Source organism: Calonectris borealis, chromosome 9, assembly GCF_964195595.1.
Source record: "Calonectris borealis chromosome 9, bCalBor7.hap1.2, whole genome shotgun sequence".
Classification (NCBI taxonomy): Eukaryota; Metazoa; Chordata; class Aves; order Procellariiformes; family Procellariidae; genus Calonectris; species Calonectris borealis.
Window position 1 is genome coordinate 17,682,616 of NC_134320.1, and position 25,550 is coordinate 17,708,165.

General features: G+C 48.2%; 1 protein-coding gene across 4 annotated transcripts in view; it reads right to left on the reverse strand.

The window, feature by feature from the left end:
- Positions 1-1,715, reverse strand: part of LPP (LIM domain containing preferred translocation partner in lipoma) — a 349,989-nt gene extending 348,274 nt beyond the window's left edge. For 2 of the 4 annotated variants that reach the window (XM_075157110.1, XM_075157103.1), the window contains exon 1: positions 1,198-1,259. The gene's annotated coding sequence lies outside the window, so the exon portion shown is untranslated. Of the gene's footprint in view, positions 1-669; positions 868-1,197; positions 1,260-1,620 lie in introns of those variants that run through there. The other 2 variants (XM_075157104.1, XM_075157106.1) reach the window with 2 other exon arrangements.
- Between the last annotated feature and the right edge of the window lie 23,835 nt (positions 1,716-25,550).

Below are 25,550 nucleotides of genomic sequence, written 5' to 3' on the forward strand. Positions count from 1 at the left end.
CACACTCACTCTCAGATCTTGCCCCAAAAATCATTCCTGGAACGTATAAGCACAAACTCTATAGGTAAATGCATCCAAGGAAGCAAAGAAATTCTCAAATCTAGAGCGTTTCCAAAAACTTAAGACTTCCATGGGAGACCTTGCATTTCACATGGGTCAAAACCACATTCTGCACAGGGGCCAAGGTGGTGTGGATGCGTAGGAAGACACATCAGCAAGCTTGATGGTTCCCGCAAGCTCTTAAAACTTTGTGCATCAATTGCCTAGCAAGAGAGAAAGATACCCAACAGGAACCCGACCAAAAACCAAACAACTGGGCCAAAAAGCCAACTCGTACAGGCATAGAAAAAACAACAAAAAAAAAAAATCAAAACAAAGCAGGAGAATCCAACACACATTTGTTTCACCAACGGGGCCAAACTGCACCTCGAGGTACAGTAGCCAGAACAATTACGGCATGAATTTCTCCATCACACCTCCTACTCCGGAGCACTGCCTTCTCCCCAGCACAGCCCCAGGGTGTGGAGAGTGCTCCTGAACAACGGCAGGAATAAGATTTGCCTGTTCAAAATGGGAGGGCAAGAGAAGGGGGAGGAAAAAAAAAAATTATTTAAAAAAAAAAAAAAGCCCCGGGTGACGTAAGGGTGTGGGAAACTTTTACGTCCTTACCTGCTGGGGAAGGGTGGGCCTCCCCTGCCGTATAAAAAGCTGCCAGGGCTTTACTCAACTTGTTATTTACCACCGAGCCCCGGCCGAGGGGTCGGGCCGGCGCAAGGTGCGGCGCCGGGGCAGCGCTGCGGCCCCTGCCCGGGCCAGGTGCACCTGCGGCCGGCAGCACCCCGCCACCGAGCCCCGGCCGCCCAGGGGGGACCCCGGCCCGGGGCAGCCCCCGCCCGGAGCGGAGGGGGGGGGCGTGCAGCGCAGCCGCTGAAGTACCGGGGAAGTTCCCCCCCGCCCCACACCCGGGAGCTGCCCCCGCCCCGCGGCCGAGCTCGCACCGCACCGCACCGGGCCGGGCCGGGCCGTCCCCCCCCGCGGCGGCCTCGGCGCCCCGGGCGGAGGGAGGAGCCAGGCGCGGCCCCCCCCGGGCGGCCGGCAGCGCTCCCCGCCCCGGCCGGGGGCTCCAGCTGTTGCACAGCTGCCTCGGCGAGCGGAGGGGGGGAGAGGAAGGGGGCAAGTTATTATCTGCAACAATACCTCGGGGGGAGGAGGCAGCGGAGGCGAGCGCGGCGGCGGCGGCGGCGGGAGGAGGCGGCGGGGGGAGGTGGGGCCGGGGGCGGGGCCGGGGCCGCGGCCGTGCCCGGGACCGCCCCGCCGCGCCCGCCCCTCGGCCCCGCCGCCGGCCCCTTCCGCCCGCCGGCCCCTTCCGCGCTCCGCGCCGCTGCCCCGCCGGGTTCCCCGGGCGGCCCCTCCCGCGCTCCCTGCTTCTGCGCCCCTATCCCGCGGCCCGCCGCATCCCCCCGGCATCCCCCCGGCCAGCCCCTCCCGCGCTCCGCCCTCCCGCACCCCTCCCTCCGGTCCTGCCAGCCCCTCCCGCGCCCCTCTGCATCCCCCCGGCCGCCGCGCTCCCGCCTCCTGCATCCCTCCCTCCGGCCCCTCCGCGCCCCCCTCGGCCCTTACCTCCCCTCGGGCGGAGGAAGGGGGGGCCGGCAGCCCCGAGCTCGGCGGGACGCCCCCGAAACAAAAAGCGAAAGCGGCGGCCGCTGCCTCCCGCCCCGCCGGGCTGCTGCGCTCTGCCCGGGGCTGACGTCAAGGGCCCAAATTCCTGCCTTTCCCTGCAGGCAGATTTGTCCATGTAAGGGCTGGGGCCGGGGCCGGGGCCGGGGCGGCCGCACGGCGGGAGGGGGCTGCGCTGCGCGCAGGGCGGCGGGCGGCAGCTACCGATACCTCGGGGGAGGGGGGGGCGCGGGGCTGGAGGCAATCCCGACCCTGCAAGCATCACCCTCCTGCCCTATAACTCGGGGTGTTAGGCCCAGAAATGCGGCCCGTGGCTTGCAGTATTCAACTTTTTACGGAGAAGTTTTATCCAGGGCTCCCTATGATTTTTTGGTGCTTTTCCAATCAACTTTTTCTCTGTTCTTCCCCAACCGGGGCGCATGGAAAGGTGGGGGGAGGTAAAAGATGCTTGGAGCTATAAAGGAGCTGCCTGCTCGGAGATTCAAAACAAAACCTGTCGAGCATACTAAGGAGAGGGGGAAGGGAAAGTGTGTTTTCTGATCGCTTTCTGTTTGATTGTTTTATGGCTATTTATAAGGACTGCAATTAAAATAATTCGAATTTTGAGTGTGATTATAATGTTGCCCTTTAAGTAGCTGTTGGGTATCTGCGTTTGCCCTGAAGAGAAGGGGAAGACAGAAGGGTTACATTGTGTTCAGGCTGTGGAGGGGAGAGTTGCCAAGGCTTACTCATTTGCAAAGAGATTTCTGGATGAGTTTTTAAGCACTTTAAATGTATTTCATTTTGACAATAAAGGGCTCTGCTGTGCGCTCTCAGAAGACGTTTACAGTCTTATCCCATTACCAGCTTTAATGTCCACAGTCACCGCTTGACAGCCCCAGGAGGGAAAGTTTGCACGTAAGGACCCAAAAAAGGACATTAAGTGCCTAAAAGACTTCAGAAGCTGGAGCGCGGAGTTGTCATCCAGCCTCCCTCCCCCTTCCCTGGCTGCCAGAGTGCCTAAAACAAGCAAGCGTGCTCCCAGATTGACCCGAGCGCTCTGGCAGATCCGAGACCCCCGGAGATACAACCCCACCCCAACAGGCACCCCTTCCTGGGCAGGCACCGCAGCAGGGGAAGCATGACATATCCCAAATTCAGTCCTCAGTGCAATTCCCCCGTCTGTGGTTGATTTGGTGTCCTGCACTGGCCCCCCGTACCAGGGGTGCTAAATTCTTCCTGAGGGATGGAGGGGGCTGCCAGAGCCAGATGCTGTCTTAGAAGCACTGCAGCTAAATCTGCATGAGCCTGTCAGTCACAGCCACAGACGTTTTCTAAGCATTATGACTATGACTAGAAATACCCTAGCCTTGTCCTAGCCGCCTACCCTGTGTTTAAACCCTGCTGAAATCCAAAACCAAAGCAGAATAGTGCATGAGTCACCAGGGCCCCATGCCATAGGTGTACCTAGAGTGCCGATAGCGCTCTGCGAACATGGCCTGTTGTGAAAGACCTGGGCATGGCTGCTTTCTAAAGCACTGGTGGATGAGACCATAGCACCAGCACAAGCTGAGCAATCAAAGCCTTTGCCCTGTAAACCTGGGTGCAGTTCCCTCCCTGGAGAACCTACAGTTCAAGTGTCTCGTCCCAGCTGAGCGCTTTGACCACCAGGCTGTAAGGACGTGTTCCTTCTTCATCATGCTCCGAGGAAAACTCATGATGGTATTTTCTGCCGCAGTGGTCAGGCGGTCATCACGAGGGACTTCTGGCACTGATGTCTGTCAACCTCAGCATGGTGGGTCTCTCGATGGGTCCTGATTTGTTCCGGAGAAGCTGATTTACAGGGGGATCGTTGCCAGTTTTTCTCTGTTCGATCTTTTTTGCAAATCTGCAACAACCCGTGTGTTGTGTCAATTGGTATCTAGGGGAAGCATCTGAAAACTAAAATAAACTGTTTGGCCCAAGATGAGAGACAAGTGTTCTCCATTTAGTATTTCAGAGAAAACCAGTGGTCAAATATTTTCCTTGTCCTGTATCCAACAATTATTGCTTCTTTATCCATCAAGCTTATGCAATTTTCCAGTCGTGTTAACAGAAGAGAGAATACTTTGCACATCCGTAGCAGCCTCTTTTGAATGATCCCAAAAGTTTTAAGCTCTGAGCCTCCAGAATGAGAGATAGTAACTACTACTACCTCCATTTTGCAGGTAGATGAACTGTGACTAATCCTCTGCAGCACAGCAGCAGAAGTTTGATTCGCAGCCCATTACCCTTGTAACGCACTGCCCAGAATGGTCACTGCCTTGTCAAGCACAGCGTGAATTTTCTATTTTTTTTTTCAGTTTCCTATCATGACCAATATCATACACTTTGGAAATGAAAGTAGAAAATTCAAGGTGTTGAGCCTGGCTGTGAAACTCTGCTCTTTGCCTGGAAAGAATCAAGAATACTGGCAGCGTGCAATCATTCCTTCAGTAATATCTACCGCACCCTGCACCATAGCAGCAAAATGAATTAAACAGCAAAAGACTGAAATGCCTGACATTGCATAGGCCACTCAGGAGGCAGTAACACAAGAGTCAGCCTGGGCCAATATTAATTCAAGGAAATGAAGTTTTTTAGTGGCTAAGATGCATGACTAGAAGCCTGGAAACCTGGCCTCTGTTCCTACTTTTCCTGTGTCGTACGACTTTAGACCAGTCGGTTCACCTCTCCATGTCTGCTTTTCAGAGTTTGGGTCTCTGCTTTTTGGTGAGATTTCAGATGTAAAAATCACAAAAAATAGAAAGGAAGGGAAAAGCCCGTGGGAAGCCACAGGAATTCATCCCTCGGGCCGTAAAGCAGGAGCAGCATTGCCTAAACCGTACCTGACAGAGGTTCACCTACCCTGCTCCTAAGGATATCTAGAGGATCCATTCCAGAGCTTCACAGTTAGAAAAACTTTCCTTATCTCTTAACTCAAGTCATTTTTGCTGCTTCAACTCTTAATCAGATGAAGTTGTGGAGATCTGACGTATTCCCTCACTAGCAACAATTCCAGAACAACAGGAAAGTCGCCCACCTGGTGAACTAATCCTTCCATGGGTAAAAGCCAGAGAGGCTGGAAAACACACTAAGCACGTGTTCTTGGGAGAGTTGCCACCTAATTTTCAGACAAAGATCAGATGCAATTAGCCTCGGATCAACTGGAGACTCCTCCTTCCCAAACCGCAGCACTTTTCACCCACCTCACCATGAGGACACCCATTTCCATCAAGTCACACGCTGCAGCGGCACACTTGACCCTTTGGTCTCCAAAGGGTATTCTTGGAAGCACATGCAAAATCTGAGCTCACAGCAATAGCATTCCTGTGGCACTGGGGAAGGAATGAGGAAACACCAGCATGGATACCAGGCAGACAGGAGAGAAAAGACTCAACCTGCAAGCCTGAATTCATTTCCAACCAGGGTGCACGTTCCTGATTTAGAGATACACACGTGCTTGCTGCCTGGTGGAAGGAATCTAGGAACAGCAGTGGGCCAAGCTTTGTCATTCCCCATGTTTGCATCCAGACAGGAATGCAAGGCACGTACTGGGCAGGCATTAATAAATCACAGATCACTGACAGTGATCGAGTCTGGGCCAGAACCGCAAGGGAATCTTCACTGATGAGAAATACAATTTCCAAGAACCTCCCCAACTTCCCATGAGTGTATCGGACATAGCGACCATCATCAAACCCCTCTGCATCTCTGTACACATTTTTGAGTTGCACATGGTTCACCAGACGCTCCGTTTTACCTGGTTCTATCTAATTCCATATCATTTCACTGGTGGCCACGGTGAGTTTGGGTAGCTCAGGAAAGTAAACCTCCCTGCGCCCGTTTCAGGCTCTGCTCCTTGCTCTGCTCCATCCACCATCTGGCCGTAGCTGCCTGTGCCACACTTGGAAGGAATGGTAAAGCTTTGTAAAACTGCTAAATCCCAATGCTGAAAAGTGCGGTTGAGCAATGTGCCAGTGTAGCATACTTAATTTTAAGGACATACTTAAATCCAATTTGAGCCCAGAGAGATTTTAGCTTAGGTTTAAGCATTTTGTTGAACAGGGGTGGATTTAAGGATTGAAATGTTTTGCTGGGCTGGATCTTTGGTTAATGAGGAAGGAGGGTTGCTAGTGCCTAGAAGAAAGAACTGCCTGGAGCTCTGTGGCCACAGGCAAGCCATAACTAGCACTACTCCGTTTTTCTAATCAAATTTGATGAAATTAGCAAATAGAATTGGTAAAGAAGTTGACAATTTCATTAAGAATGCACACTCTCTGGGTCTCAGCTTAGTGGGGAAAAAACAGGTTTATAGTATCTCATCAGAATGATGTGATATAATTAAAGCAGAAGTCACTAGACTTTGTATTTTACACCATCTGGTATCTTACACGGTATCTCACTAATGGTGAATGTCTCATGTCCAGATTTTAGCACTGAAATCATGAGCGCTTTGTTTTACAGGAAGGGAATTGGTCAAATTCTTTAAGGAGTCTATGCTGAATAAACAAAGGAGTACCCCAGTCTTAAAAGAAATGTTTACGGTAACAAGTATTTTGGGGGGGCATTTTTGCACAGGCTCTGACCTCCCTGTTGAGAATCAAAGCAAAAATATTGAATGTACTAAGCAGATGTCTTCTCCTAGTGACAGCAAGATGAGTAGAGACAGCTGGTTAGAAGAACAACAACAACAAAAAACACATCATCATTCCTGCTTTGGCTCCAAAAAATCTTGGACTTGTTGTCAAGGAATAAAGCTATGTATGTAAGAAGCCAAGAAAGAGACAAATATTATTGAATCTGGTAGCATTTTAGTGAATGTGCTGGAAATAACTTAAGTAGGAAGAAAAACTGGATGCGCTCCATTGTTTATTAAAAGAATGCCTCTTCTTATTTCCGTAGGGACCTATAGCCTATATAGTCCTTAACACATTTACAAGATGTATATTTTAACTATGTTGCCTCACTCATCAATCTTGTGGGCTCTTCTTCTAAAGTAAACAGAGTTACAGCACGTAAAAATGTGTACAGCCACATAAATATAATCTCTGCAAGCTAGAAATGCCAACTGTGAGTTTCGCATGTAACTCCTTCAAGCAGGGAAGATGGGTGTAGTACAGAGACAGCTAGAGCGATCCGAAATATTAGGAAGGGAGGAGAAGCGAAAATTAAGTTCCCCCTGGTGAAATAGAAGAGAAATAATTCACAAAAAAAAAAAAAAAAAAGAAAAAGAAAAAAAAGAAACAAAACTTAAAATATGAAGAGCTATTCTGGATGAAAAACAGTCTGAGCTGTAGTGAACAACAGATCGGAGAGGAGTTGTTTGACAAGACTGCAAAATAAGCCTCCCTGCTCAGAGGTAGTACAATCTTTCTCTTGATGGTTTTCATTTGAACAAAACTTGAATTCTCTGCGTGGGCCCTGGACATTTCCATTTCCCTGAGCTTTGGGCAGACTTGAGGGAAGAACGACAGGATTGATGGGAAGGGTTTAAGAAATCAAAAGCTGGGCAGTTTGGCTAATGCCAAAGACGAGTAACTTGAGGTGGACGTTCCAGGAGGACTAGGTAGACCCAAATCCTGTGCCGTAAGAGAGTGCCCTGTGCAACAGCAAAGGTCTGGATTTGCTGGCTCAGAAGCTGTCTTCCATGGAGTGCTTCAAAATCCCTAGCTGTCTCCTACAGAGGTCCTAAATAATTTAAAGCCTCGAAGAAGCAAGAGTTTAAGATGGTATAAGGGATGAGAATTGAGGGGTGTGACCAATTGACAGACCAGCTTGTAAACACAGGACAATGAAGTCAAAAGGAGAGGACAAGGCTGCTGGGTCTCCAGTTCTTGGCTGCCAGCTTTGCCCACTCTCAGCTATGTGATTAGGTGGTCTGTGTACCATCATTTTCTTTGTAGGAAACCAGGGTTAAGTCTCCTGCTCTGCAACAGAGCAGATGTGGGACCTTGGGAAAGTTGCAGATTGAGTTAAGCTGGAAACAGCTTCTACCATTTGCCAATATCTGGGAGAGTCTGGAAGCTTTCCCATCTCTACTGTGACAAAAACAGGACTTCTCAACATTTTTGGAGGACTTTTCTCCCTTGTAATAAAGGACAAAAAGCATGCAATGAAAAACAAATCAGAATGCCAGAACTGACTGAGGATCAGAGCACTGTTCTGCCTGCTTTAATTCCCCGTCTTGCCAGCCTCAGCTCCAAGACCCGACCTGCAGTCTCCCAGCCACCCCAAGAATGACCATGCCATGATGGAGGACCATTTTGGCCAGAAATTCCAGGCCAATGCCAAGAAAACGTTTCTTGCTGAAATGGATACACTCCCACACACACAACTTGAAAGGAATCATGTCTGACAAATAAACATTTGCTAATGAGAAACATTTATCCAACATGTTCCTCCCCAGTGACTCTGGAGCTTTGTGCCTCGGTGCACCATCTATAAAAAGAGACAACAGCCCTTCCCAGCCTCTGGGAGAATACACTCCGATAATAAAGCGATGGACTTGCTACCTCCGTTAGATACCCTAAGAGCTCCGTATACCTTATAGCACATAAGTATAGACTGAATCAAGAATTTTTATAGGCCTGTTGTAACCCACGTGATTGACCTTGACCATCAGCATCTCTGCCATTGGGCTGCTCCATCCACTCTGGTGGGACACAGAGGCGACACAGGGCACCCCAGCAGCCCCGGGCTCAGCCATCCCCGCATGCACATTTCCTCACACCATTGGGAATTTGGATCGCTGAGGAGCCAGCCCAGTCCCGCTGCCAGTGAGGTGACAGATCCCTGGCACTGGAGCTGGGCTCGAGCTGCTCATGAGCTGCTTGCGGCTGGAGAGGAATGTCTGCAGAGAGCTAAACCAGATTGCTCATAGATCTCTTCCAAATTGTTCGCCTCTAATCTAGCAGACAATTTGAGAGTAAACGTGCACGGGGAGCACCATCTTTCCCCCCACTTCAGCATAATAACCTGAGAACTTGAGTTTGTGCGCAGATATTACGAGAGGGCTGCACTGGAGAAACCTTAGGATCTCGCTGGTGTCTTGGCAAGTGCACAAGATGTCAAAGCCACCTACGCATATCCTTTCCCCTCTTGCAGGACACATCTACTTCAATTACTTGTTTGATGCTATAGACCCACCACAGCCATCGCAGCTGCAGGAGCGTGGTAACGGTCCGAGCAAGGGCTGGCACTCTGGACTGAGCTTGTGAATGAAGCCATACGCTTACAAATACCTGTTCTGCACAGAGCTTTTAGAAAGATCAAATGGCTTCAAAACTTCAGGAAAACTGACAGTTTGGCATCACCCATATTTTTCAGGCCCACACCTACCACAGGGGGAAAAAAAAAAGGTTTCAGTTGGTATTTGCATTATCCTGTCTACGTTTCAACCACACAGTTCCAGCATTTGCAGAACTTCTGGACGCCCATCTCACGTGTTCAGCATCTCGCCCTTCCCGAGCGTAGGCTGAAAAATGCCACTTTTCTCCACTATTAAAACAAAAGCTGGCTACACCCATGTGTCAGCTGTTTACCACCCTCTGTTCCCTCCCTTTAGGCAGCTGACCAGGGATAATGACCTATATCCTTGAAGTATTTGTTTTATTTAGCATTACAGAGAAGGAGGGTTTAAGGCATCAAGCAACCTAAGAATACAACCGTTCCCACCCTATCTTATTACGATCAGGGAGATCAGCTTGCATCTTCGCTTGTGGGAACACAGCACAACCAGCCAGTTCAACTCTTTGAATGTCCAAGACTTCATCTGGGCTCCCTCCTGCTCTGCTTTTGTCCTAAACAGACTGGCTCCAGCGCCTTCCAATTAAGAGCTCAGGTAGGAACAACAAGCTACTCGGCCTTGCTTTAGCCACGTCAGCGCTGCTCCGGAGATGCCTAGATGAGGTGGCCACTCCGCACATGTGGTAGCAAGGCGCTGACGGAGAAGCCGAATGTCACAAGGAAGCCTTTGAAAGCACCGGTACTCTGTCACGGCCACCCAGAACATTGCACCAGTTGGCACTGTTGGTGTTGAACACCAACTGCAAGCTCCGCACAAGGACCTGGGACTGGTACACGCCCTGCATCAAGCCTCACCCCACGATGAGACAGGCAGGCAAACGAGAAAAATAGGGCCCTGGCCCCTTCCTGTGATTAGATCATTTTAATGGGTAAATATTTTCCTAGATAGAGAGCCGAGATAAAGGACTCCTGATGTCTGAAATGGAGTTTGAACAAGACTCAGAAGGACTATCCCTACCTCGTAGTTCTTTGTATTGTGCTTTTGCCAAATGAATGCCTTTTTCCCCAAAATACCTGGGAAATTAAATGCGAACTTGTTAATAGCTAAAGATGAAGACACGGATCTTGCAGAGTAAATTTTTCATTCAATAGCAAGAACAACATAAGAACTGCAGCTCGGTTTTAGTCTACAGTCAAATTGTTCACCAGTAAATATACAGAATGGATTTAGTAACGGGTACCAAGGGTTAATTCCCAGAGGACATTACAGCTCTACACCATTCAGTCTAAATATTTACTGAGGAGTAGAGAAAAGTGTCTGAGTGGTAGAGGCAGAGTCCCAGAGATTGGCTTAGTGAAGTCTCTTTAATGAGAGCCTGTTGCTGCACAGAAAAATGATTGTGATTTTTTTTTTTCAAAATGAAAATCAGTGTTCTCGTGCTATAGCAAACAGTGATTAATGATTCTCTATTCCTTTTCTCTGCATTATTCATGATTTTCCGACCTCTGCTCTATCCTCTCCCTTGGTGTTCCAATCTCACCCTGAGCTTTCTCAGGGTTTGGGGGCTTTTGTATCAGAAGCTGGTTTATAAGCCTCTTTAGAGGAAGGTTGTCTTTGAGGAACAAGTCTGACTTAAATCTCACTTAATATCCAAGAATGTTCTCCGGTATTTGACCTTTTCATGGCTGAAACAATGTTCTTCAGACACAATAACCTTGGTGTTTCAAAGCTGTAACCGGCACCTGTGGAGTTTTCAAACAAATAGGCTCAGGGTTCCTTGATGCACTCTTCGTTACTGCTCCCACGTTTGATTGCTTTGTGATTATACTTGTAAAATGTGCGATGGGGTTACGCGTGGGGAAAAAAAATTTTAAAAAATCACATTTCAGAATGGGAGGGGATTTATGGGAGCTGCAAGACAAAGAAAAACCCACCTTTCTTTCTTTCTTCATTGTTTTCTTTGGAAGGCAGCCACCGAAGTTTCCTTGTCAGTAATACAGGGATTTGTAAATAGAACAAAGAGCTTCCTCGCGCCGAGGCTCATTATATAAGCCCGGCGCAGTCACGGTGTGTCTTTGCAGGCAGTTCCCTTGAACTTTGCATCTCGCTCCTCCTGAGAACAGTCCTGCATGCCAGCTCGAACAGATGTGGTTTCCTTTAGGAAAGGTTTTCTGTTAGGGTCATTCTGACTTCCCTTTCAGAGCTTTCCAGCCTCATGTGCTCTTTGCTCAAGGGATTACTGCGGTGGCCACTAACTCCGTGTGCTACTGTTAAGCTTCTCCTCACCTGCTGGCTGAGCTGAATGAACGCCGAAATCTCTGTTCCACACAAAAATCTGACATTTCGTGTTTTCCTGAATCAAACCGGAAAGTTGCAATTTCCTTTGAACCCAAATTCTGAGAAACATCATTTCTGAAAGAGCAAAATGGCCTCACTGCAGCCTTTTGTTTGGGTGTTACCTACAGGTTTTTATGTGCGACTTAAGCTAGCTTAAAATGCATCACATTCCAAGGGATCCCAAATGCACCCAGGCAGCACCCACTGTTCCCGAAGACACACAGGGAGCCACGGAGTCTGCTGAGGGTGCTCTGTCAGAGAGACGGAGTAAGGGAACACATCTGGAGATGTGCCACTGAGCCAGATGCAGTTTTGTCTCAGCCCGTATACTTATTTTAGTTGCTGCTTCGATTCCACCGGTGAATTTATATACTTTGAGCTTACAAGCATTTAAATTCTTATTTTCCAGCCTCACTGAAAGCAAAGGCTTTTACTATATCTCACTGAGAATATAACTCAAAGGCAGTAGATTGTACAAGCCCAGCATGATATTTCCAACATATCGAATGCATATCAAATGTCACTAATTTAAAAGAGTGCAGTTTTAAGAAGTTTTAACTAAATCAGGGCACATGGCTGTGCAGACCCTCTTATTTAAGTATCAACAGAGCTGTTTTTTCAGCTCTGGTTGGTTAGAAAAGTTTTTTAAATGAACGAGAGTAAGACATTCTACAGCTGATAAAGAGCATCAAATGCAAAAGTTCACACTGGTGGAACTAAGCTGAGATAAGCTCATGTGTAGGCAGCTCTGAAGCAGCAACAATATAGCAGGAAAAACAGCCCTACCCTGTGAACAAATGAGAAAAACAAAACAAAGAAAACAATGAAGGAAAAGCTGCTGCTACCTGGCCTTCATGGAAAAAATAGAGAAAGGAAAAAAAAAAAAGGAAAAAAAGAGAGGGGGGAAAGAAATGGAAACGTACTTCAAGACCAAAATCTCATCGGACTCAAAATCAGTGTAACTCCCACACTGCAACAGTTTGCAGGTCTAATAGACACAAAACTGTCCCTTCACTCAAAAACCAAACACAAAAGTCACGGAAACCCATCATGCCAAATCTGTGGTGGCTTTCCGGAGCAGAATCTCTTTAAATGTCAATGTTCCCTTTGTTCTGTGCACCCTTTTATAATGAGTCTATCATCTGTTTGGTAAAAGATCCAATGAAATATGTAATAAGCTTATCTCACCATCTCTCTCTATTGTAAAGTCATACCTCCTCTTCCACTCATTAATTATTGTCTTCCATTTCCTGTGTCAGGTCTAAATTAGGAAAGAGGGACTCAAACTTACAAGCTTAACAACTTACCATATATCAGCTGAGCTGTGGTAACTCTCCATGTCCTCCCTCTTAGCCAGTAATAAACAAAACCAGTGTGACTTAGCGGTGCATAGGCTTGCAGCCTATGCAATTTAGCTTAACCTCCTTTTATTGTCAGCTAAGCTGACAGTGATAGTTACCATGGCTCAGCTGACGTTCAGTCCTCGTATTGCAAGACTTTGCCTTAAAATCTTGGGAGCAGAGCTCTACCATTATAACTATCTGGAAAGCTACAATGATTTATGTGCTGTCAAAGTACACTAAAAAGAAAAAAAGAAAACCCAGCACAGTTACATGATTATTGGCCAATGCCCCTTGGTTTGCAGTTTTTCAAGCACGAACTGCTCAAACTTTGGATCAAGAAGTGAAGCAATCTGTTTCTGAAGTGCAAACAGGGAAAAGTTAGATGAGTCTTCTAGCAATTTCAGGCAAATATATCACAGAAGCAGCATGCTTAGCCTTCTTACTGTGCATCTGTCTGAGGTTTCCAGTAAGATTTCCCTGATATATAGTAAGAGTCAAAACTCTAATCTGTTTTAACTCTTTTTTATTGTCTCTGCAGCACTAACTTTGAAAAATGGCCTTGTCCCCAAAGAACTGCACACAGTCCATGTAGGGAAGCTGTTAAAATAAATGCATTACATAAAAATATTGCAGAGGAACTCAGCTCTGAGGGTTTGGGAGCTACAACACATAGATATAAAACAGAACAGCTGAAGTATGAGTGGAGGTCATACTCCAGGAGAGAAGAAGGGAAGTCCCCTGTCTGGCAGTTGTTGCACATGATCTCTGTAATCAACAATTCCTACTCTTCTTTCTCAGGGCTGCAGTGTTTTAATAAATGACTCTTCTCATGTTAATGTCTTTCTGCCTTCCTCCTCGCTGACCTCAATACACACCAAGCCGATTCATAAAGTTTCTTCTTTTGCTGTATTTGAGTGCTTTCTGGAGACCTTATTTGTGCTGTTCTGCCTGCGAGACATCTGGCTGATTTACAGAGACTAAGACACAGTCAAGCGCTGCGTTGGCCGCCCTGCCTGAATGTTGTATTTCCTACACACTGTGTTCCTATCTCTGCCCATGCCGTGGTCTGATTTTAGATAGTCTGCATATTGTTCACAGAAGAGAGTGTACTTTCTGCCTCTCAGAAAAGCTTCCAAGATCCTCAGGAGTAAAAAAGTGCTTTTCCACCTGTCTTCCTTGCAGAGCAGCGATATCTGTCTAGATACCGATTGTGGAAATTCAGGCAAGGAATAATGTGCAAATGAGAACATGATTCAGTAGTGGGGAAAAATGGACAAATACCAGGTGTCTCAAAAGGTTGAATCACAAACAAGACGGCGAAAAGATCTAAGAACGCGGTAGATGATGGAGGAACTCAGCTTGGCGTTCGTCTGTTTATTCCAGCAGGATATGCAGATTACACCCCCATGACATCACCACATCATCTCGCTTCATCAGTGCCTCATGGCACAACCCCTCTCTGTAGTGCTGAGTCAGCATCATTGTGTGATCTCCTCTTGGCCATGCAAGATGGGGAGAAAGTCTGTCCATAACGGTAAAAAGTAGTGACCAACCTCTCAAGAGGTCCCCAAAGGGATTAAAAAACTCATGGTCATCTCATGAACACTCCTCTCAGGAAATAACATGGGCTCAGAAAATTTTTCTGTGAAGTGACACAGCACTGTGCTACGGAGGAGCTCCCACAGCAGATGGAAGATTAAGTAATATTGTGGGTTGAAATGAAGGACTGAGGAACATCTGCGCTTAGCTCCTGGAGCTTCAAAAGAAGTTGCAAAGTGCATTTTCCCTGTAACCAACAGGTACTGCTGATTCTGCCTGCTGCGCTCTTCTAGAGGCCTGGAGCTGAGAGAAGACTTCTTAAAGCATCACACTCGGCACGTGTGTGTGAGCCCTCTGCTCCCCCAAGCAAACAAAAGCTGTTTCCTATTTTGGCAAAAAACAAATGGAAAGAATCTAAAATATTCATGCAAGGGTTAGCTTACAAGAGGCAATGTAAAGAGCAGCTTTATGTTAGAAGGAACCCAGCCACACAAAGATTAAAATACTGGGCCACTACCCCCGAGACTGGTATTGGACAATCCCTGAGGCTTGAAACACAACCCTAAAAACGTACCGTGCTGCCCCTAAGTGTGCAATCCTGTACAGCAGGGCCAGGAGGAAGAGCTCATCCTGGAAACACCAGGTCCAGAGGCCAGGAGGCTCTTGTCATGTTTGCACGTACTAGTCCCTTTTGTTGGAGGATTTAGGTCACAAGAGCGTAGGAAAGGCAGCTCTGAATCACCTGGCGCTTGCACGTGTTGCCTACACGTTGTGCAAAGGTTTCTGAACTCAACCTCCTTTCAAGACACACCCTTTGTTTGTTACTTTCTCTTAGGGCTTTTTCGCAACCCCTTCCACTGCCAACATAAACAAGGTTGCAACATCTTCCTCCAATCTGTCTTGCTCTGCTGTGCTCTAAATGTCAACCAGCAACATAGCGCTGTTCACTTGCTTAATTGGGCAAAATACCTGCCATTGCAACCCTTGGCTCCCTTTGGGAGAAAGTTTCTTGGGAATGGTAAGTGACAGAACCTGCCAGTCGGTCTTAGTCGTGTTGATACCAGATACCAAGAGTCTTGTGCAGGTAGGACATGCAGTTGGCTTTGCTGAGCAGCCATCAAGCATCTGTAAGCCACCGTGAAGGTTAGGAAGAGTAATTATCAGGGATCACAATGTTTAGTAGAAGTGGTTTCTGCAATTGCAGTGGTTTCTACTTCTATGTGCACCCTCTGCAGCGTGTACCCTGTGCTCAGGGTGCAGGGGAGAGAAGATGCTGCCATCTGGATGGCTTTTATCAGCTCACGTGAAACAAATTGTGGGACCTTTTTCCATTCCTAATAATTAGGGTAACTTGAGTAGATCCCTTCTCACTAAAGGGATGCCACAACAAACGCCCTGTGCACACTGTCTGTAAGCAGGTGGGAGTCACGGGCACCCTGGAGACCTTCTTAACTCCCAAATCTTGTCCACACCGGAAAGTAGATGTATAATGCACTGAACAGAGGATATGTAGCAAGCCCGGGAAAATGGAGGGTTGCATGGTGCCTACACTCAGCCACTCCACACAGCCATTACGGCTGAGAGATAGTACGGCTGCGCCAGGACTCCCCGCGTACGGTGTTTGCATCCGTCCACGTTTTTTTATGGCCTCCTGCTTGCTCAGATGGAGCTGTTCTGTGCATGGGATGGGACAACATCCTGTTATGCTCTTACCTGATGGGCACACGCACCGTGCTGGACTGTCATTAGCCACCTGAGCCTCTGCCCAGCCTGGCATGCCAGAAGCCAGGCTGTGGGCGGTGCTGCTCACCGGCTGGAGGCGGTTGCTTTTATCAGCAACCTTGATCATGGGGATTTTCTCTTATTTCATTCTCTAGCTTCCTTCAGTCTTGGATTTGCATAAGATCCTGGGTTAGGACTAATCTGATCCCAGGGTGAGAACATTGCATCAGGCCCAGCGAATCCTCCATTCCAAACTGTCTCTTGACTGGGTGTGTTGGCGCTGGAAACAGAACTATGCAGGGACAATTGGTGGCATGAGTTTTCCTGAGTAATAGGAGGTGCCTTGCTTTGTATCTCATTTAAACTCCTGTGCTATGTGCAGAATTGTGGTAGCAACTCCCAGTCAAGTCTCTGTTTGTTTACAGCCCTTGTTGCCACAGTAGCCAGGTGCTTTCCATGTTCTCTCCAGGTTGCTGAAATGAGAAGCATGTCCAGCCTCCAGGGCTTGCCAACAGCTATTGACTAATAAAAGCACATTGTCCTCGGTGACAGAAAGTAGCATCTTGCTTTATCTATGCATTCCCTGGCAGCAGCAGCAGTGGAGAAACAGAGATGTCTCACTGCATAGGTAAGAGTATGAATCCAGGTCTCTTTGTGGTCATGCTGATGGATGCCCCTGGTTGTAAATAAGTATGTGGTCATTCAATTTGAGGAGTTAAAGATAACAGATTGCAATAGTAGCTTGACACCTTCTGAGGGGTTGTTCACTATGGACATGTGTCCTCTAGGTCCACTTTTCTAGGTCCCGCTGGATTAATCCATGTAGATGCTTGGGGAAGTGGGGGTGATCATCCAGGCAGGGTTCAGAACTACTCTTAAGGTTTTCACTGGATAAAATGACAGAGCAGAGTCAAGGCTTAGCAGTGCCAGGTATCTGATATAGCAATCACCATCTATCCTGTTCACATTTCCATCACCACTGTATGGCCAAGAAGATGGCCCGAGCTCTTTCCTTGCTGAGTACCAGATTCACTTGCTTCAAGAACAATTTGGCAAACTGACCTGGAGCTGTCTTTATAAAATATACACACAGGCATGTACTATTGCAGGATGTAATATGAACATGAGGTTGTGAGTGACACTGGGGTACAGCCTGCCCCATGGCCCCAAATCCCTCAAGACAGTGCTGATCTACTATAATACGTCGATTATCTTGCTGCAATATAAAAAGTTATACTTCGTGGTAAAAATGGCATGCTCCACTTGCCAACTAGATGTAATCTAGATCTGTCTCTGTCATTACAGTATCCAGTGCCCAGCAAGCCAAATACTAACAAACTCTGAAACTGAAGACGGAAAAATGACCAGTGGAATAGTGCTGGTTGGGTCAGAGGTCCTTGTACGTGCAAGGAGATCACTTACCCACTCCCATGAACCGTCCTCCAGCTCACAGCTGGTCCAAATGGGTGCATCCTTGGCAGTTCAATCACTACTGTCCCATCAGCTGGAAATGATGTCACAACATGAAACTAAATGTGAAATTGTAGTGATGGGCAAAAATTCCAATGCTTTGTTTCGTATCAGCAATGCTCAAAAGCCAAGAGTTCCTGCTTAGAGCATCCAAGGAGTAAAATACCCTGTACTTTGCCCAGTTACAAGCAACACTGTGGCTCTGCCTCATGCAGGAATGTCCATTCCGCAACACCATATTTATTGGAAAGACAGGAAAAGAGAAAAAATCTGCAGGGTTTTTTTTTTTTAATTTGTCTTTTACTCTTAAGACCAGAAATCTTGTGATTGTGGTAGGAGCTTTCCCACCTTGCTACTGAGAGTAGCTTTCTGTATACGATTTCAGTAGGGATTTTATTCCAGTTAGAAGTTTTCTGTTTTGTTCGGAGATGTTTTTGTCCTGATGACACTTTTGGGTCATGCCAAACCTCCACGTGAACATCTCAGTTACACAGCTGCAGCCCCACCTTTCTCCGAAGAAACACCGAGAGCATTCCTCCCCCTCACAGACAAGGAGAGCGAGCTCTTTGCCCAGAACAACAGAGGAGCCTGGTTTTCCTGGTAGCAAATACCTATTCATATAATCACCCAAAGGAGAAGACATGTTGGTGACAAGTCTTTTCCTTTTTTTGTTCTTTCCATGGGGAAGGGCATTGTTTCCTACCCGAATTCTGATTCTGGTTTTTTTCTTTTTTGTTTTATGAAAAAGGTATCACCATGTAACGGGCGTTAAACTGCTGTTGAACCCAGATGATGGTGGGAGGATGGCATTTTGCTGTTCCTTCTTCTGCAAAGCTAGTTCGTGGAGCTGCGTCCCGAGCTGTTGGCAATACGTTGTGTTATGGCTTTGCGGCATTGCGTACGCTGAGTTGGCTCAGCGTAGCGAGCCTGCCCCACACCGCACAGTCTTGTACCGCTGAGCAAATGAAGTAAATTAAGAAAAGAGTTTGACAGGTAGTTTGAAAGCTGCAGTAAAATGACTGTATATGATGATACATAAATAAACTTAAAGAATATTTATCAGTGCCTTCCCTCTGAGAATCAGACTAACAGTAATTAAACTTTTCTAAACCCCATTTATAAAGTCGTCTTAGGTAAACTGAGTGATAGAGATTTTTGTGTTGGCACAAATATAAGACAAAGCCAAGAGTCCCAACTCTTGTTCCTTACTTCAGACTCCCAGATGCCAACTTTCCTTCTCCATGAGGACAAAAACAGAAGTTGGCTCTAGAAAATACGGTCGGTGTTTACATTTTATTGAACCACTAGACATTGCTGTCGGCCACAACATGACAACAGTGCAGCAAAGAGAGCCTTTCATTTGCCTGTGCTTGGCAGAAAGTGTCGTTCTTTGGTTACTCAGCTGAAGTTGACAAGTTGCCCAGTATTTTTATTATCAGGTTGTCAGCTCAGTCTCACTACTGCCCTCTTAATTTATTATTTTGCATTTCAAAATCACAGGTGTGACTCATTGCACAGCCAGAGGTTATAATGAAGTATCCCACTCATCTTTTAGCTCACCCTTTGTTCAAGACAATGCAGATTGCAGAAGGTTTCTGAGGAGGTAAGAGGATTGCAAAAGAGCCGAAGACTCCTCTTTTATCTAACCAATGTGTGGGCAGTGAAACTACCTGATATGAAACCAGTTGGGTGCAAAGGTGGGCATGGAGGTTCATTTGTCATTATGGTGAGGGTTGAAACTCAGAAGATAAAGCAGCTGTAATTGAAGATAGGCACCCAAACCTAAATCACCTCACCCTGAGGATGAGGCCAAAGAGGGAATCCTAGGATAACACGCTTCTCTCAAGATTTCCTCTACCCTTTAGTTTCCAACAGGACAGAAGATGAAAACCAAGCAGCCAGTTCCTTTTCAATTAAAAAGTCTTATTGTCTACGTCTTACAATTCAAATTAGGAAGTGACTCTTAAGTGCAAGATTTTGAGGTATTTGTTCTGCCAGCATTGTGCAAATAATAATCTTGTTGCATTAGAGTTTTTGAAATGTAAAAATGTGTTTCTTAGCATAAAATGATGCATCATCTATGTTTCTTCTAGGAGCATCTGAGACAGGGTGCTGGGGAAAAGGAAGATGGAGCACAGTTCTATTGGAAAGAGTGTCTTGCTGCTGACTATGAAAATGATGTGGAAATCATAGGATGAATTAAGGATTTGTTTATATGGGAAATTGATGGGAATGCTTCCTGTTATCAACAGCTCATGCTAAGTAGAAGAAGTGACCCTTTTATCGCAGAAGAAGAGTGTCCAGATCCAGAGCTATTCTTAATCAATTTGCTTTTTTAATTGGCTTCGACATGCAGCTGGCCCCACAGCAGAGATGCTGGGTTCATGCTACAAGAAAGCAAACTGCATAAACTTAGGAAGATATAAACACAATTTGTTCCTAACAGGAGGAGCTTCCAAAGTCACCCTACGCAGTGTCCTGGCAAGTCTTATCTTCCTTCCCAGGGGGAAAGATGCATGTCCTGTTGCCAGTCAGAGTACCCTGGAGCAGTGACGGGCAGGGGCAGAGCTATTGGGACACTCGGATTTTTTAAAGCTGCAACATGGAGCTGTGGCAATGCCAACAGTGCACCTAGTCCTCTCTATCTCACTGCGGGGCGGGGGGCAGAATTGTGACTCAAAGGCTGTCCAGTGGCAACGGAGAAAACTGCACCAAGAGCACTTGTTCAGGGCTGCCATATCCAATTTCTCTCAAGTGTAGAATAATAGCTATCCAGCAAGCTGGGACATGCTTTACTAGCATCAATAGAGTTGTGCTTCAGAGCATCCCTCGAGGTAGCAGAGAATTATCCCTATTTTATAAATGAGGTAACTCAGGCACAGGGATTAAAGCCAAAATGTTCCAACCTGGCTGCCTACTACTAGATACCTACACCCATATTTACGCAACTTGTGGCCTGATTTTCTGAAGGGCAGGGCAATGAAAATTCTGGCCTGAGGGATTTGTTCACACACAGTTTACTGGTAACAACGCCCAGAATGGAAGCTTGGTCTCTGTTACCTGTCTTACGCCTTAATCATTAAAAACATCCTTTCTGCCACTAGCCAAGAGTTGGCAAAGGTTCTTGCTGTCCCCATTCACCACGCAGGAACTGAAAATGAGCAATGCAGACTGGCTGCCTACGTGCTCACAGCTAGAGATCAGCAGCAGGAGTAAAACTGATGCAGTTTCTTTACTTCCCTCAAAGTTCTTCAGATCCCTGGCAGCTTTGCTTTACTTACAGTGCTTTGTGAAGCCAGCAAGTCTGGTGTGCAAACCTCTGTTCTGCCTCATGTGTGGCATCCTCCCCCCCTCCTGTCTCTGCACCGCATCCTGCTCAGGGCACCTCGACTGGCAGAGCGCAGGTCCAGTGCAGAATCAGGAACACACCAGTAGGAGAAGGGGGAAAACCAGCCATGGGGATATCTGAACTGCTCAAAAACACAAGCACCAGCAGGAGTGAGTTAGAATCATAGCATAGTTTGGGTTGGAAGGGGCCTTTAAAGGTCATCTAGTCCAACCCCCCCTGCAATGAGCACAGACATCTTCAGCTACATCAGGTTGCTCAGAGCCCCGTCCAACCTGACCTTGAATGTTTCCAGGGATGGGGCATCCACAACCTCTCTGGGCAACCTGTGCCAGTGTTTCACCACCCTCATTGTAAAGAATTTCTTCCTTATATCTAGTCTAAATCGACCCTCTTTTAGTTTAAAGCCATTCCCCCTTGTCCTGTCGCAACAGTTTGTTGCTAAAAAGTTTGCCGCCATCTTTCTTATAAGCCCCCTTTAAGTACTGAGAGGCTGCAATAAGGTCTCCCCGAAGCCTTCTCTTCTCCAGGCTGAACAACCCCAACTCTCTCAGCCTTTCTTCATAGGAGAGGCGTTCCATCCCCCTGATCATTTTTGTGGCCTCCTCTGGACCTGCTCCAACAGGTCCATGTCTGTCTGGTGCTGAGGGCTCCAGAGCTGGACACAGCACTGCAGGTGGGGTCTCACCAGAGCAGAGCAGAGGGGCAGAATCACCTCCCTCGACCTGCTGGCCACGCTTCTTTTGATGTAGCCCAGGATACAGTTGGCCTTCTGGGCTGTGAGCGCACATCGCTGACTCATGTCCAGCTTTTCATCCACCAGTACCCCCACGTCCTTCGGCAGGGCTGCTCTCAATCCCTTCATGCCCCAGCCTGTATTGATACTGGGGGTTGCCCCGACCCAGGTGCAGGACCTTGCACTTAGCCTTGTTGAACCTCATGAGGTTCACACGGGCCCACTTCTTGAGCTTGCCCAGGTCCCTCTGGATGGCATGCAGTCGCTCAAGCATGTCAAAATCCCAGTACCCCTTCACCTCTCTCCTGCACTCTCTTTCTGGGCTTTAACTGAGCTTCAAAATGTGCCCTGGTTTATGGGAAACTCTTGAGAAACAAGAAAATTTAGAAAAAAAACCTCCTCCCATACCAACAACTGGCAAAACCCAGGAGGCAGAGCACTTGCTGGCTGGCTATAATTGAGCTTTACAAGTGACTCTGCTAAAATCATCCCTGCTAGGGGCTAGTGTGATGCTTGTCTTAGTTCGTTAGAGAGCCTTGTGGTCTTGAGACACGCACTTGAAAAATAATGCTGGTGGTTGGTTGCTACCTGAGGGAAGGAGGACAAAGGATCTCGACTGTCTCTGTGGAACAGTCACTGGTCAGGTCACCTCAAGCCTGACCTGCAATACCAAGTGCATGCTGCAAATCCACTGCTGTCAGCCCCTGTCTGCAGCCACTGTCTCATCTGCCATGGAGTCCCTGCCACCTCTGACCTCTTCTTTCGCTTCCCTGAGGCCGTGTCCTGAGCATGGGGCTCCCGCTCAGCTGCTCTGTAGCATCCCCCCACCCAAGAGGGAGGACGGGCGAGAGGAGGCGACAACCTTCAGCAAAGGTTAAGGCTGGAAAAGAAGGAAGCATCAGCTCAATCAGGTCAGCTCCGTCAGCCAACTGCTTCTGTAATCCCTCTGCCCCAGGACCCCACACTGTTCTGCCTGTGCGCTGGATGCCACTGTATGAGCAGCACCTCCTTCACCCTGTCCCCATGGTACTGCCAGCCTGCAGCATCCAGGGAGGGAGATGGGGAAAAAGGGTAAGGAGGAAGCAGTTGATCATGAGAACCTCCCAGAACTGTTTCCAGCCCTCCCCTTTTCAGGGCTTGTTGGGAATGTGGACTTTGAGATAGACCTTACTCCTACTGAGGTTCAGAAGCCCAGACTTGGCACCCCCCCGATTTCTTCAGAAGAAGCCTGAGAGCCAGATCTGAACCAATTCTTGCACTCCAGCTGAGCTCCATATTCCCAGCAAACCCAGAAGTTTCAAGAAGTGGGTCATGAAATGGCCCCAGTTCCTTCTGCCCAGGTCTGAGGTGCCTGTTCTGGGATGGAAGCAACGGAGTCTCGCCAATGTGTCAGCAAGCAGGAGGAAGCCAGGGAACACATGCGTCCTATTCGATAAAAGTTGGTGCTGCACTTTATACAGCAGCCGGTGCATTATTCCACGGTGAAAACAAACCCTATTCTTCTCTGCCAGATAAACACACTTGATCCTATAAAGAGCAGCATTTCTGACTGTTCGGCAGCAGCCAAACTCACGATGGGAAAAATAACAGGTGTTTGTCAGGCACTCCTTGTTTATTCACAGTGCTTAAAATAATTGCTTAAAAAAATCTGACAGAGATTTAATTTTCTATGCTCCCACATTTAAAAAACAAAAACAAAAAAACCCTAAGCTTGGCTCATGGTAGTTGAAGGCAATTCATTATGAAAGAGGTGTTCTTTCTGTTGTGGTAGCAAAGAAACCTGCTTATGAAAGCTCCAGAGGAGCAGAATAGTAGAGCAAATTCCTGTCTAGAATGAACACCTCCCAGTGCTTTTCATCAAGCTCCCCAGGTGGAAGCTTTCGTTATCAAAACGTGTAATTTTATTGTCAAAATGGGATGAGCAGGGATTAAGCTCCTCCAGGAGGTGCCCGTCATTGGCCATCTCCGTCACTCTGCCTTTTAGAAAGCAATGATAGCCTTGGGCTGGCTTATGCCCTTCCCTCTTGTTCTGATGGTGGAGCAGGCGGTAACTGCACTGCCCCAGGGAGGAAAGTATCTACCAGAGGCACAAACCTTGCTTCAATCACTGCTTGCTTCTCCGGGAAATAATTGGCAATGGATCTTGATCAATAGACCGCTTTCCAGCGAGGCAAGCTGACACACAGTGCTGGGGGAAGAGGAGAGAGACTCCGTGTCTCCATCCCCTCTCCCCATGCTCGGCCTACAGCACAGATGGGGGACATCCCTGAGCCCCTCGGGGGGGTGAGGGGACACTCAACACCTGACAAAGCTGTGAGGCATCTCAGTGCATGGCTGAAGCATGGGTTTGGTCCTAGGAGACCTCGTGGTGGTGAATAGGCCGTGGATAAAGTCCCTGCAGGAGCCACTCAACAGAATACAGCATCATTCCCGACAGCTACTAGCTTCATGAGACAACTATTGTGGTGGTCCTCTTTCATCAGAACTTTCCCCTCCTATGGGGTATGCCTTTCCTTTAGGCTGGCCCCCTGCAAGCTGTTGGGATGAGTCACAGATGCTCAGTAGCTCCCCGGGAACCTGGAGAGATCCTGGAGAAACAGGATCCCACCCGGGAGCATCCCAGTGCTGTCCCAACCCTCAGCTGCTGCTCCTGGTGGCTCCCAGGCTGCTGGCAGGGGCATGGGTGGATGTAGCCACAGCTTACCCCCTCGTCTCCAACATGGGGCCGAGACCCCAATGCAGTCAGCCCGATGCTGGAATAAACACAGCCACGTTTCAGTCTTTACTGCTCCCGCAAAGGTGCAGGAGAGGCCACACAAACCAAACCTTCTCCCCGGGAGGGCTCATTTCTCTCCAGACAGTGGACATGAGAGACAGGCCGGACTGCGGTTTGTGCGGACGAGGGGCAGAGCAGGGACACGGCTTATAGCGGGGACACGGCTTACAGCGCTGCGGTCATTATCTGCGTTATGGCAGCATTCCCAGCTGAGACCAGGCTGTCACGGTACCGTCAGGCTTGTCACACGCAGCAGCCTCCAGCCTGAGCAAAAAAGACAGATGAAAGCCAGAAAGAGAAAGAGAGGCACAGGGGAGAGCAGTAATTTCCCAGAGGTCAGGCAGCAGAGCAGCGGTCGCTGCCGGCACGGCGTGGGTCGGCGAGGGGCTCGGCGAGGTGCCTGCGGCCACAGGAGGTGCAGCAGCGACATGCCCCGCTGCAAAGGGATTCCTCAAAGAGCGATCTGGACGAGGCCGACCGCAGGTTTTGAAAGGGCATTTCCACAGGAAGAGAGGAGAAGATGAAAGAAGGCCGGCTGCAGCGCTTGGCAGGGCGAGATGAAAGAGGTTTGGAGGCCGGAGGAGCAGAGAGAAGGGACTGACTGTGAAAGCAAAGCCGGTGCGCGAGAGGCGGCAGCAGCCGCCGTGCACAGAGAGGCTCCGGCGTTAGACAAAAAGCAGCACCGCAGCAAAGGCGCGGGTCCGAGAGGGCAGCCAGCACGATCAAACCGATCCCGAGCCCAGCTAGACTGAAGATGTCTGAGTAACAAAAGACTTCGCACTTCTCAAGTGCCGGCCGTCGGAGCCCGGCAGGGCAAGGCAAGGCTTTATGCACACAAATGAAGTACAACCAAGTCCTGCGTAGCTGGTGCATTGACCTGAGCAAAAAGCAGGCAGGTGGGAAGAAAGGGCAGGGTCTTAGAGGAGAAATCGAAAGGCAAAGCCCGTCCCTTTGCTTTGGTGCCGGTGAGGCACCAAAAACCATGAAACATTATGCAAGATGGCAAAACCCACACAAACAACTGGCATTTCCAAGACACCCGGTGTCTTTCAGCATCCACCCGTGAGCTATTTGTCGGCATGCCCCTGAAGCAGATGTTTGCGCATGAATCTCCTTTGCGACACAGGCAGTCACCAGCCCTGTGCAGCGTTTCATCTCCACTGGAGCGATACTGGTGACTCAGCGCTTCCCCTGCAAGGCGCTGCGATAGCCTTGCTCCAGCGATGGGATTATAGCAGCAACCCGAGTATAATAACGGTGCAGCTGAGCAGCAGGGATTTATGACCAGGCAAAGAAAATGAGAATTATAGGTGTCCAGTCCCTATGACAGAACCACCATATATTTCCTCTAACAAAGC